General features: G+C 46.7%; 1 protein-coding gene across 1 annotated transcript in view; it reads right to left on the bottom strand.

The window, feature by feature from the left end:
* The window catches only part of SEMA3B (semaphorin 3B), a 540,590-nt gene extending 526,416 nt beyond the window's left edge, over positions 1-14,174 (bottom strand). Inside the window, exon 1 of the mRNA XM_078661260.1 lies at positions 14,046-14,174. The gene's annotated coding sequence lies outside the window, so the exon portion shown is untranslated. The remainder of the gene's footprint in view (positions 1-14,045) is intronic.
* Positions 14,175-14,635: the final 461 nt, after the last annotated feature.

Raw genomic sequence — 14,635 nt, 5'->3', positions numbered from 1 at the left:
ATTAATCCTGGTAAATCGCTGTAATTTTAAGTGGAGAACACACTTAACACTTTTCAAAACTGTTTCTTTATTTGAAGCCCAAGAGGTCCAGAGCTTCGAGTGTGTCTCCACCCATCCATCAAGACTACTTATTCAAGTGTTGTCCAAAGCCTTAAATTCCCTGGACCTTTGCTACCCCATTCACATCAGTGCACTTGTGCCCCTGTAGACTGTACAGACCAGTTATGTACAGGATGGGAGAGTTGAGTCCTGTTCAGAAATCCTCAGTTATTAGGGAACGCTAGAGAATCTGGGGCTGACAGCCGCCCTCAATGGAGGGATATGGGAACCCAATTTATGAAAAGGATGCAGCCGAAAATGTAAAGGTATGCCAAACACCCTGCTGTTTATCAATTAATTGCCATGTTGGCAAAAAGAAGTGATTCAAACAGATAAGCAAATACTGATATCAGCTGTTTATCTAAGAGAATGCTCAGCCAAGGGGTGTTGTGCTCTCACAGGGCAAGAACGGAAGTATACGGATTCTGAGGCGTAGTTCTAAAGTTGTTTATCTCCTTTCTTGTTGTGAGATTCACGGTGCAGACAGATGAACACAACCACATATACAAATTATCATGTTGGCATCTCTGCGTGCTGACAGCTGTGAATACCATAACAACCCCTATGCTCCTAGGTCTCTCAGCCATTTCCTGGGCCCCCAGCTCTCAGGTGATTGTAGATACGGGTACTTGTGCACAGTGAGGCAATCTGCAGAAAACCAGGAAACAGATAGTCATGCTTTCAGTATCCTGTGGCATAGGCACTCTTGTCCTCTACCTACAGCCCTATGCTCTCAATCATGCCCTTTATCTGACCCAGTAACATTCTAGATTTTACATATATTGTGGGCTTTTCTGTACCCTTTTCATTTTTTATTTGAGCAGACTCAAATCACTGGAGGCAGGGTCAAAGGCCACATAATAGTTATTTCTGTGATGTCATCAGGAGGTGAAAGGGTGTCAATTCTGCTTTTGTTAAAAGTTCAGTGAAATCTAAGAAAGCAAATCTATGTATTTCGTAATCTATACAAGCACATTAATATCACTGTATCCAGTGAAGTAATTTGGGGGGGGGGAGCAGGTGTAGCAATTTCCAGCCATCTCTTGCTGCGTGGAACCCCTGCAGAGTTCTTTATGTAAAAATTGTGATTCTAACCACTTTTAGTGTAAAAACACCTTTAGCTTCAGTACTTTCAGTACCTGATTTTTTACACCTGTTATAAATAAATGGTGGTAACATATTGCGTCCCAGGCTTTAATAAAACTGCCTAAAATAAACAGACAAAGATCATCCATCCGAATTTACGTTTGTGTGAGGTCACTTCCTATGATGTCATAAGAGCAAAAAATGTAACTTTTTGCTACACCTGTGATTTATAGAAATGACACGACTCCCTGTACCATGCAGAAATTGGCAACACAATTGGCAACACTAACCTAACCAGGCAAACAAAATAAGATGCGGTTGTTATCAAGCAAGCAAGTCCTGGTACACTGATAAAATGTTGCTAAGAAACTAGTCATAGTGTGGAAAGATAAATACACAGGGGTAGGCATGGTTCCACAGAAGTGTCTGTTCAGAGTAATTACGTAAAGGAGAGAGGCGGGACATGAAATATCAGTCGATGCTATCCGCCTAAGCAATAAAAACGGAGATAATATTAGCTATCTCAGGATTTATGGAACAGAGCGTCTAGGAGAACAGAAACAAGCTGCTGGTAAAAGTGACCGTGAGTTGCGACTACATTACAATAGTTTTAAACAGAAAGTAAGAGAGAATAATAACACAATAGGCCATGCAGAGCAAGAAAGTGCACGCATAGCATCAAAATGGAAGCCAGACCAACACTATAAATATTATGCAATCATACACACAGATGCAGCTTTATCTTACAGTCTGACTGTACGTATCGGTGACTTATGTACACATTCACAGCCAGGTATTTTCATGACAACAGCAATTCTGGCACAAGTGTTTTGGCCACACACCCTTTCACAATCAGTATTCATCATGTGCAAACCCAACAAATTCCAATTGTAAGCTTCACGGCATCCACCTCAATTCGCCTATAAAAAAGCACCATAGAGGAACATTTACGGGAAAAATTACTCATTACACAAAAATTATCTATAATGCCATTGAACTATATGGGGTGAGATGCAAAAAATGCAAGCACAGAGCCGATGGTCATTTAAGATTTGGCAAAAGTAGAGACTGTCCCTTAATAATGAGTGCAGGTGGGACGCAGACCCTGAGACCTTGATGCTCCCCTCACATTCACATCTACAGTTTGCAATCAGGGTGAGCCGTGCCAGTGGCGTAGCTAGGAGGGGGCGGGGGAGCGGTCTGCCCTGGGCGGCACTGTTTTTGGGGGCGGCGGAGGTGAGCAAGTCAGGTCTGTCGACTATCACCATCCCCCCGCTCGAGAACAAGTTGTTACTGGCAGCCGCTGCCCCCCCCCCCCCACTCTTACCTGCACCGGGCGACAATCTTTGGGGCCGCCCCCGGTGGCAGTAGGTCTAGCTACACCACTGAGCCGTGCAGAAGGTGCAGGTAGATACTCTGTAGACCAAAAAGCTCCACATTAAGCTTGAATTCTAAAGAGTGGTAAAATGGTGAGAACTAGCAGTTCTCAAACTCATGACTTTCTCAGGCTGAGGTCAGGCAGCAAGAAGACACAAGTGTCTGCAAGTGCAACTAATTCTGTTTTAGACTGTTCTGCACCACCACTTTGTGCCCATACGCATAACTAGCTGGTCACACCATTTATGAAGAACTCCTCCCAACCTCAGGCATGACACCCGATGATTCCCAGACAGGCCACCCTACAACACCTTCATGTGCTCTAGCATGAAGGAGAGGGTAATGTATCATAATATTGTAGATGCAATATACTGCAGTGAGAATAGTGACTAACAAAATATACAGGTAAGTATAGTTTTACTACACTTAGGGCCACTGGAATTAAGTGATTTTGCTACTGTGGTGGTTTCTGCATAATTATGGATTTGCCACATTCGCCACATAATCCATCATCTGCAGCATAACTATCAAATTTTAACACAACATTTTTTTTCTAGAACAAACAGATCACAGGTTACTAAAAAAACAGCAACATGTGTTGCCTCGCAATGGAAGGCCCTTCACAGGTTGAAGTCACTTTCCTACTTTTTATTGCTGTATTTTGGTGTTAAACTAATGTGATGAAACTTTTGACCCAACAGTGTTGACGTGTAAAAATGACAAAATAATCAAGTAATACTATCCCAAAAGGTATTACTTCACATAATTTGCCTTTCATTGCATAATTTAGTCAACACTGCCTCATAAATTGGTCCTCATAATTCCAGTGGCCCTGACATTACTAACTCCACATGTACTACAATGTTTGTACGATGATATTAGTGTCTAATATTATGACATACAAATGAACAAGTGCAAAAAGAACATTTGATGGAAAGAATGCAGAACAATGTCATCCATTCTCCCCAGTACAGAGATCTGGGCCTAAATCCATTTTTTTTGCTCACCATGCCATTCCAGTATGGACCCAGCCATAGGCAAATCAGTCTTGATCCTGCGCCCAATGTGAACAGTCCAGGTCCTCCCTGGACTGGAAACAAGCATCCTAGGACCGGTTTCGGGCTTTCAGCCCTCATCAGCCAGGATAACTTCACTCCAGTGGCATGCAGAGCACAGGACCCACGTCTGAGCATACACGTCCCACTCGGGATGACAAATGCAAAAAGAACAATTGATGGACAGAATGCAGAACAATGTTATACATTAGCCCCAGTACAGAGATGAAATGGACAAATGAACAAGAGCAATGCTACCAAGAACCAGACAGGGCATCGAGGACACTATTATTTATCTTACTTTTGAGAAGTGCTGCGTGGAACCATGAGATGGCTTCATAGTAGGGATGGACGATAAACTCTGCTCCGCTGGCAGAGTTTTGCCTACTCTGCGCTCCAATCTCTGCTTGGAGCATGGAGTTCCCAAAAAACTAAGCCAACCAATGCGTGGCTACGTTTTTTATTGCCCGTGGCTTGCGAGCGCAAGTAAAAAAATTGAGCACTAGACACCTCCAGGTGAGATTTCTGAACAAGGCAAGTCACGGAAGGTCGCTACCATTCTCGTTGAGATAGCTGCCGTGCGGCAGAGAGAAGCAGCGCCATCTGGTGAATTGCGTGGTGCAGTTTACGCTGATTTTACAGCACGGAATAGGCTCCTGGCGCTAAAATCACCACAAAATGCTGAATTCTGCCGCTTGCGGGACTTCGCATTTTTTCTGTAACTCTGCGGAGTACCGCAGAGTGAAACTCCGCAAGTTCCGCCCACCCCTGCTTCAGAGCTTACTTTCACGGTTCTTGCTCTCCCTGCTTCTCCCGTACTGCATCCCTCAATCTCAACAGCCCCACATATGCTCACTTGTTGATTACATCCTCCTTCCAAATCCCTTTCTTCTCTTGTCCATATCCACACCTCACAACAAATCATGGCCTCTTTTGGCACACACTAGTTCCAGGTGTACTCTCTTATAGCTGCCAATTGACCATTTGTCATCTGTGAAACGCTCAGCCAATCCTGGCTCTTTTGCCACCAAAACACTTTGCATGCTAGTAATTTTAAGCCCACACTCGCCATGGTAAAATGAGACTCAGAAATCTAAAAATGCAAAGAGCTCCTGGCCTAAGAAAACAACACTGGTGCAAAGTGCCCACATGAGATGAAGGCAGCTGACAGCGATTCCCCCTTTTTAGGTTTTGCCTGGGGCACGGAGCTTTAGCTCCGCCCCCAGAGAAATCTTTAGTTTTCAGTAAGGGACACTTGAATCCGCCCTCTGTTCCATTGGCTAGCTCCATAAATGGAGGCTAGCCATTGGAACAGAGATCTGTCCGTCAAGGCCGGACCAGATTCGGGGACGTTCCCGCGATTTTTTCCCTGGGCGTGGTTTCACTCTCCGTGGCGTGGTTTCACTCTCCGTTGAGCGCTTGAGAGCGCTTTCTCCTCGCTGCTAGCGCTTGGTGTACCTTCACCTTGTGTGGTGACCAAGCGGCGCGGGTGCCACCCCTCTCATTTGCCGCCTTTATTTGCCCGTGGTTGCGTGTGCCGACTCCGTTTGGATATTTTATTTAATTTAATCGAGGGAGCCCACCCCTCTTCAGTCCCGCATCACCGCCTCAGCCCCAGGTCAGAGGAGACGCCGAAGGAGCAACCGCTGACATCACCCGGGAGCCGCGCTGCCATTGGTTTAGGCAGCGGGAGGCTCGCCGGGCGACCTGCGCGGTGATTGGCTGCTGGGAGGACCGAAGAAGCAGGAAGCAGCCTGCCGTGCCCTGCCGAGGCTCCCGAGCGAAGGGAGAGCCCCGGGAGAAGGAGCAGAGCCGCCGCGAGACACCCGGTGAGTGGGGCAGAAGGAGAGGGAGGGGCGCCGGGACACATTGTCGGTGTCCGCCCCCCCCGTAGCGCGAGCTCGCGCTCATTGCCATTGTGAAGCCACGAGGGCTTCAAGGGGGCACTACAGGCATCTCGAGTCCCCCAGAGGGGGGGACTCCAAACAAAGGCGCCCACGTGTTCGCCGGTCCCCCGTGAGGGGCCCCACTGCCCCAGAAAGCCGCACTTTTGTCGATTCAGAGCCCGAGAGGCTCTGCGGGAATTTTCTTCATTTAAGGCCAGAGAGGCTCCGCAGTGCCGGTTCCTTGTCCTTCAGAGCCCCGAGAGGCTCCAGCCCATATTCCTTTTGCGAGCCCAGAGAGGCTCGAGTGAAAAATCTGAACTTGCTCCTACTCCTAGGACTGACGCTATTTCTCTGTGATCACTGTGACATGATAAGTCAGGTGACGCGCAATCTGCTAGCCTCATTGCGCCCCACGACTCCTCCTTCTAACTCCCACACTTTCACAATAAGCGGTCCCACTTTAAGATGACACCCTCTTTCGTAGTCTTTTCCCTCTGTCTACACAGCTACTCTTCCTGGTTATCCATTAGAAGTCCACGCCCCATTGTCTATTAACCACTCCACTCCACCACGACCCCGCCTTCCTAGGCGTCAGGTCGCGTGCTGCCCGCCGATCTGGATGTTCAACTCCTTGGGAGGAGAGGAAGTGACATGGTGTAAATGAATGAGGTGTAGCCAGTTACGGTGGTAGGAGAGGTATTGAGTGAATGAGGCTACAGGGACAGTGACACGTCTAGTGGGGTTTGGGGTGCAACGGCTGCAGTTATGAATGACGTCTAACAGCCCACAAATAAAGTGATCGAGGGAAGCTAGACCCTTCGTGGAGTATTGTGCAGAACATTGAAGGTGGAGGCTGCCGGTGGTGTAAGGGGCAGACGGAGTATCACTGTAGTGATGACGGCAGCAAGGAGTGGAGGATACCGGATACCTCTGAGGGAGTTGAGGGAGCCCCACTGGCAATGCACTGCCATTTCTGTAACTGTTTCAGAAGGGGCGGATGGGCGTGGAAAGTGTTGTTGCTATTAGTGGCCTCTTATTTACTGCCACCGGTTGGGGTTATTTCCCATTCAATCAGAGTAGCTATTGTACGTATTAACATGACGGGATGGCAGCTACCTTTTTTGTGTTTGTCAGGTACCTTATTGATATCTCGAGTTGGTACAATTATAAGGGCATGTTATTTTACTTGAGACGTGTCACTCTTTTAAAAGTGAAACAAGTCTTATAGAAGGGCAGACATTTGCTTTATTTGTGCAAAGTGTGGTTCCTGATTTTAGGGGTCGTTATAAACGCTGTAGCGGTTGACTGATTCACCAGGTACTTGTTAGCACAGATCAGGTAACGCTAGTGAAGGTATTTTTTCACGTGAGAGTGACTGTTGCTAGGTACATTCATTTTCACAAGCAAAAATATGATGCTGTGGGACCAATTTAATGCAAAAATGCCCAAACAGGTTTATAAGTTAACTATCAGACCCTATTTCTTATTCTAGAATAAATCTCTACAATTCTAATATGTCAGTTACCAGCCATTACCTCAATAAATCAATTATATTCACCGTATATGTCTTCCTTTTTTGAAATTATATTTTATTTTCAAATATTTTGTATATTAATTTTTAACTTCACTATATATATATATATATTATATATATATATATATATATATATATATATATATATATATATAGTGAAGTTAAAAATTAATATACAAAATATTTGAAAATAAAATATAATTTCAAAAAAGGAAGACATATACGGTGAATATATGGGTTTATGAGGATATGTTTTGAGCACGAGCATTAAGTGCATGACAATATAGTCATAAAGTTTATATTGTTTTGATATACAAAGACAACGTTTAAAGATGGCGCCCACAAGTTAGAGGGTCGCATCAGTCCTGTTTCTGTTTCCATGATTGTAGTTACAAAGGACGCCCCGTTGTAATGCGCGGGTTGACACAGAAGAAGGGAATCACCGAAACGCGTCTGTTTTGCTGTTGAAATAAATATATACTGCTTACTGGAAGCATCCCGTGAGTGCTGTCGTTTGTGTCCCTGTAACGGGGAAAAACTTGAGCAAAAAAAAAAATATATATATATATAGATATTACACTATTTACAAACAAATACAGTCAACATACACAAATATCTACAAAGCATTGGAAATAATAGGTCCAACATTCACTCATTATTTCTTATAGCCCCTACTGTTTAGATGGACGCTCTATCCCCTATTATCAAAAGGTACATTCATTTTCAGCAACATTGTGCCTCTTTTCAGCGACTACTCATTTTGACCAAGTGCTCGTTATGGTACTTTGTATTGTTGCATGCATTCAGTTTGAAGGCTGCTGAGATTTAAGATCAAAGTTTTGAGGTCCGTTAGGTTTTCAAAATAGTTTCAGAAGCTGTCTTTCGAGTAGATTTCTGCATGCACTACGTCATTTATCGTGCCATGTGAAAAGCAGATTTAATTGCACCAGAAGGGGTAGAATGCACCTGGAATACTAATTGCTTATCTGCTAATAGACACCACCCACAGAGACTGAACTGATTAAATGAATCAGGCGCAAATTTATGTCTGGCTGACCCACAGAAAAGCTAACGAACAACCCAACTTTTATATAAATACAATTTTTTGTTGTTGCATTACCAGAGGCATTTATGACTGCCACCGTTGTTGTTGTTAGCCCGGTTAGCTCAGAATTCATTTAACTTCCGTGTTATTCCTCTGTTTAAAAATTTTAGCTCTGGAACAGACTTCTCGGATTAATGACACACTTTCCTGCTGTTGTTCCAAAACACCATTTACATTTTATTATTTGCCGGTCTTGCCGCCTTTCTCCTGTGCTGCGTTGCCCCAGAGATCAATAAATGAATTCGTGTTTTGTAATTGCAAAATGATTGAACCCCCCCCCGCCACTTCCGTTATAAGGCAACACGTTTCCGACAAATGATTATTTCTCAGAATTCAAGGTAGTTGGTTTAATTGCTAATGGCCCTAGGTAGTGCTATCTTTATCCATGGCTCGAGGACTGTGAAACTTCTGACTCCTGATGAGAGAATCGTTGAGTGTAAATAGTAAAGGAAGTATGTATCCAGGGATGTAGTGCAGTATATTGGGCCTACCCACAGTGACGTTAGTCCTCGACGTAGAGGCTAGAATATGACTGCCTTTACCAGGGATCCAGTATAGTCATATTAGTGTTAGATAGATGAACCGGTCGACAAGTCAAGCTGTATCTATCCATCCACCCATCCATGCATCTATCCATATACCCATCCATACACCCATCCATGCATGCACCCATCCATGCATCCACCAACTCATCCATGCAAGCATTACAACAGCCCACAGCTCTCCTTCGTCTCTCCTCGCCGCCCTTCCCTGAGCCCGCAGCTCTCCTTCGTCTCTCCTCGCCCCCCCTTCCCTGAGCCCGCAGCTCTCCTTAGTCTCTCCTCGCCCCCCCTTCCCTGTGCCCTGCTTTTGTAAATGACAATGCCATTGCCATTTATTTATGTTAAAAAAACAAATAAAAATAATGTCAAGAGCAATGCCAATAGCTCTAACTTTAACAAAGGCAAAACTATTGCATTGTAAATGCTTGTTAGGTTTTGCCTAGCCAATGCGTACGAAGTACGCATGCGCTAGGAAAAACTTAATGATATCTGTGTGTGGGGACTGGACCGTCCCCACTCTCTCATTGGCTAGCTCCATAAATGGAGGCTAGCCATTGGGAGAAGGCTCTGTCCGTCAATCTCGGACCAGATTCGGGGGCGTTCCTGAGAATTTTTGGCTTTTGGCTACGTCACGCTACGTCAGCCGAAAGCCCTCGGGAACGCCCCCGAATCTAGTCAGGCATTGACGGCACCCGTGGTCTCCTCTCCGGGTTTTGTTGATCCCATACATTTTACACTCTGGGACACAGAATGCCTCTCCTCTGACCTGCCCCTCAGGTAAGGTGTATGTGCACAGAGTTTACGGGCTGTATGTTCGGCGCATCAACACCCAATTCTCGCCCAGTGACACAGTCCCGTCCTTCGACCTTGCAGATGAGGGAAACTGCATGCACAGAGCTCCGTAAGACACTACACACCAGTCCCGTGTGTGACGCCCAGCCACCTCGCGCTCACGCTGGGCCCCGTCTCGCCGCTCATGGAGACGGCGCCTTGTTCTGGATATGAATATGAAAGTGTACTTTTTAAAAACTAATTGGTACATTGGCTGGCAAAGAGAAGCCCTCGTCCAATTCTTTTTTAAATAATATTGGCCTTAATGTTAATGCTGCCAATGAAATAAATGTCAGTTTTCAATTGACAATGAACGCATCAGTGAGTTAGATTCCTCCTAAAGCGCCCCATTCCCCAGAAGAGGCTTCTAAGCGCTCGTCGTGCGCTGTAGGGCAGCACCGGATCCCGGCGCGCAGCTCTGTGGTTGGCAGCGGATGGCGCGTGCAGGGTTAACAGGTAAACACAGACGACACCGAATGAACCAACCCCCGGGGGGCACAGGGAGCCAGCGTGGAAACATAAACAAGAGAAGCAAAGGGCAACCGGGGGGGGGGTTCTGCTGAAAGAGGCTTCCACTGTGTCTCCCTCCCCAGGGGCAGGGAGGGCAGCGGGGACGGGGCAGCAGGGGAGAGCGGCGGAGGAGATGGGGGGGGGGGCTGCGAGGGGCATGAGGGGGTCTTAACTCCTTCAGAAACTCGACCAGGCATCAATACTGTTAATCTAACTCATGTTATTGTTCTTAACATCAGGTTATTGTAAGTTGTTATTGCTTCTGATGTTTTTATTAGTGAGTAGGTATGCAACTCATGTTTTTATTCCTGTTGCTGTTACTATGCTAGTCATTTTTTTTTTTTTTACATTTCTGTTATGTTATATTATGTAAGAATAGAAGTAAAATTCGTTCGGATCCTGCTGAAGAAGTTTGTGGTGTGCCATGTGTATGTTATCTTAACTTTAGCCTGGTAATCCATGGTCCTATGCCCGGCCTATGCAGGGGGGTTTCTAGAGGGCATTACAAGGCCATTAAAGCACATTGATGCCATGCTGAACGTGGGAGGGCGTGCTTTTTTTAAACTAACGTCTGACTGCTTCTAATATATATGTCAGTGTGGAAGGGAGAGTGTCCCTGAGTTGATAGCGCGGTGCCAAGTATATTGTATTGCTATGCAGGGCTTTAAGTTGGATGAAAACACTGGGGGGTTCCAATGTCTAGCCTCCATAAATGGAGGCTAGCCATTGGAAGACAGAGCTGTCCGTCATTTCGGACCAGATTTTCGCTTTTTGGCGACGTCATGCGGCTGTGGGCGTGTCCGCTGACTCGGCGGCTCACCTTTCGGAGCAGACTGCTGTGCGCCGCCGGCTCCCCCACCCAATAACTGACTGCTAATGGAATGCCCACACAAACATCACACGTTACGCTGACTACTGGGTATGTGTGTGATTATGTTATTAGATGAACTTTTCTTTTTTAATGTTTACAGTTCTATTTCTGTTTATGATTTATTTCTCAGCCCCCCCCCCCGGCTCACATCGCCCGCCCGCCCCGGTTAGCCTCGGTGTATGGACAAGAGCCAGGTTCTGCTTCTAAGTGGGGCCGAAAACGTACGTCCGGGGGCTGCCTGGGTGATTTACGAGATCTGGTACCAAGTAACGTAAGTACAGTCTGCGACTCCCTGGCCCTCTGTCACCGGGGCTCAAGGCTGGGAAACAAGGAAAAGGTGCAATTGGCTCGTTGGGATCCCAGCATCCGAGGTTGCCCCTGTCGGTAGAAACGTGACATTTTTAGGCAGACGGGGACAGTTTGCCTCTGTGATGTCTAAGTTGATTCCTAGATATTACAAGTGAACAGGGAAGGCCATTTTGAGTAAATGTGCTGGACACTGGCATTTAAGACTTCCCCAACTACATGATACATCTTAGCTTCTCTCTGTCTTTCTCACTCTAGCTCTCTCTCTCTCTCTGTCTTACTCCCTCTAGCTTCCTCTCTCTTTGTTACTCCCTCTTGCTCCCTCTCTCTCTGTCTTGCTCTCTCTAGCTCCCTTTCTCTGTCTTACTCTCTATAGCTCCCTCTCTATATGTCTTGCTCTTTCTAGCTCCCTCTCTCTGTGTCTTGCTCCGTCTAGCTCCCTCTCTCTCTGTCTTACTCCCTCTAGCTCCTTCTCTCTCCGTCTTAATCCCTCTAGCTCCCTCTCTCTGTCTTGCTCCCTCTAGCTCCCTCTCTCTCCCTTGCTCCCTCTCTCTCCCTTGCTCCCTCTCTCTCCCTTGCTCCCTTTAGCTCCCTCTCTCTCTGCCTTGCTCGCCCTAGCTCCCTCTAGCTCCTTCTCTCTCTATCTTACTCCCTCTAGCTCCCTCTCTGTCTAGCTCCCTCTCTCTCTGTTTTACTCCCTCTAGCTCCCTCTGTCTCCTTCTCTCTCTGTCTTACTCTCTCTAGCTCCTTCTCTCTCTGTCTTACTCCCTCTAGCTCCCTCTCTCTCTGTCTTTCTCACTCTAGCTCTCTCTCTCTGTCTTACTCCCTCTAGCTCCCTCTCTCTTTGTTACTCCCTCTTCTCCCTCTCTCTGTCTTGCTCTCTCTAGCTCCCTCTCGCTGTCTTACTCTCTATAGCTCCCTCTCTATATGTCTTACTCCCTCTAGCTCCCTCTCTCTTACTCCCTCTAGCTCCCTCTCTCTTACTCCCTCTAGCTCCCTCTCTGTCTTGCTATTTCTAGCTCCCTCTCTCTGTGTCTTGCTCCGTCTAGCTCCCTCTCTCTCTCTGTCTTACTCCCTCTAGCTCCTTCTCTCTCCGTCTTAATCCCTCTAGCTCACTCTCTCTGTCTTGCTCCCTCTAGCTCCCTCTCTCTCCCTTGCTCCCTCTAGCTCCCTCTCTCTCCCTTGCTCCCTCTAGCTCCCTCTCTCTGCCTTGCTCGCTCTAGCTCCCTCTAGCTCCTTCTCTCTCTATCTTACTCCCTCTAGCTCCCTCTCTCTGTCTAGCTCCCTCTCTCTGTGTTTTACTCCCTCTAGCTCCCTCTGTCTCCTTCTCTCTCTCTTACTCTCTCTAGCTCCTTCTCTCTCTGTCTTACTCCCTCTAGCTCCCTCTCTCTCTGTCTTTCTCACTCTAGCTCTCTCTCTCTCTGTCTTACTCCCTCTAGCTTCCTCTCTTTGTTACTCCCTCTTGCTCCCTCTCTCTGTTTTGCTCTCTCTAGCTCCCTTTCTCTGTCTTACTCTCTATAGCTCCCTCTCTCTCTGTCTTACTCCCTCTAGCTCCCTCTCTCTTACTCCCTCTAGCTCCCTCTCTGTCTTGCTCTTTCTAGCTCCCTCTCTCTGTGTCTTGCTCCGCCTAGCTCCCTCTCTCTCTGTCTTACTCCCTCTAGCTCCTTCTCTCTCCGTCTTAATCCCTCTAGCTCCCTCTCTCTGTCTTGCTCCCTCTATCTCCCTCTCTCTCCCTTGCTCCCTCTAGCTCCCTCTCTCTCTGTCTTGCTCGCTCTAGCTCCCTCTAGCTCCTTCTCTCTCTCTTACTCCCTCTAGCTCCCTCTCTCTCTGTTTTACTCCCTCTAGCTCCCTCTGTCTCCTTCTCTCTCTCTTACTCTCTCTAGCTCCTTCTCTCTCTGTCTTACTCCCTCTAGCTCTCTCTCTCTGTCTTTCTCACTCTAGCTCTCTCTCTCTCTCTCTCTGTGTATGTATAGCTCTGTGTACATATACCTGTGTGTGTGTGTATAAGTGCAAATGCAATAAGTCTCACAATTTCGAAAAATAAAGCTATTTACTACTAAACAACAACACCATTTTTTTATCTGTTTACTCAAAAAAAACATAGATGGAAATTTTAACATTTACAATGCCAATAGCTCTAACATTGTCAAACGCAAAACCATTGCATTGTAAATGCTTGTCTCAATAGTTCCTACTGTTTCTTTTTTCCATATCTGCCCTCTCTCCCAGGAGTTCCTTTCCCTCCTCTGTTTTGTATATACAACCTATGTGTACTCAAGTGTTGTTACAGCTCCTGTCTCTTGTCAGCAGTCCCTGTTCCTCCATCTATCTTCATATCTGCACCTCTGTCTCCTGGCCTCGCCTGCCTCTCTCCCACCCTGGAAGTTTTTTTAAACGTGCCCTCTCTTCTCTCCAACATTGCTTCTTTATCTGCCTTCTTTTCTCGGCAGTTTCCCTTCATCTTCCCCTCTCTCTGGTCAGTAATTCAAACTTTCACCTAATTCCAATATTCCCCACCCTGGTTTCCTTTTAGCAGAATCTGCTGCCCAATGTTCTCTGCCTGCTGCCCCGCCCCCTCTCTGCCCTTCTGAGACTGGTAGGCACGGAGCCATTAACCAAGCGAAACCTCATTTAAACATAGCTGGGCAAAGGGCACACTGCACAGAGAAAGAAACAAACCTCGTTTATACATAGCTGGCCAAAGGGCACGCTGCACGAGAAACAAGCAGGCGCGTGCTGGGCAGCGGAAAGGACCCGTATGCAAACCATTAAGCTAACGCTCTCTTCATGACAATATCTGCAAAATGCGAGTACAAATGGTGGCGGAATGTCTGCAATCTTACCCGATCGGGATGTCCATAGGGGCTCAGAGGCGATGTGGTGCTCCAAGTGGGCGGGCAGCCCTCACAGGGGGTGCGGCCGGTTCAGACCATGAGTCCCCGTGCCTTGCTGCCTGGGACCTGGAACATACCTGGGGGCAGTCTGTGGAGTCCAGGCTGACACAGCATGCAGGCAGGTGGGGATGCGCCTCCGGGGAGGGGGCTAGCCGGGACAGGTAAAGGTACACTACACACATGAGCGGCCTGGAGGTAGGAATGAATGTAATGCTCGTCACCACACAGAGTGCACGTGGCTGACGCCCTCTGATTGACACTCCCACCTCCAGGCGTCCTCTAGCCTTCATGGCATTTTTTCTTCTTCTTTTCTTTCGTTTTTTTTCTGTACCATTTACTCTAACTTTCCTGGCCCTTCTTTTCTGTGTGTGTTTCATTCATCTTTTTAATACAGTATACTATTTTTTGTCAGTACAACAGAAACTGATTACGTAACAAGGACTTAGGGAGCAAAGACACCCTTTGGGTGGATACATAAAGAATTTGGCAAAATATTGAGAAAGGAACAGATCAAATTCATTTACATATTTAAATGGTCC

Source organism: Lissotriton helveticus, chromosome 9, assembly GCF_964261635.1.
Source record: "Lissotriton helveticus chromosome 9, aLisHel1.1, whole genome shotgun sequence".
Classification (NCBI taxonomy): Eukaryota; Metazoa; Chordata; class Amphibia; order Caudata; family Salamandridae; genus Lissotriton; species Lissotriton helveticus.
Note: the sequence above shows the minus strand (reverse complement) of the source record. Positions and strands in the feature narration are given on the sequence as shown.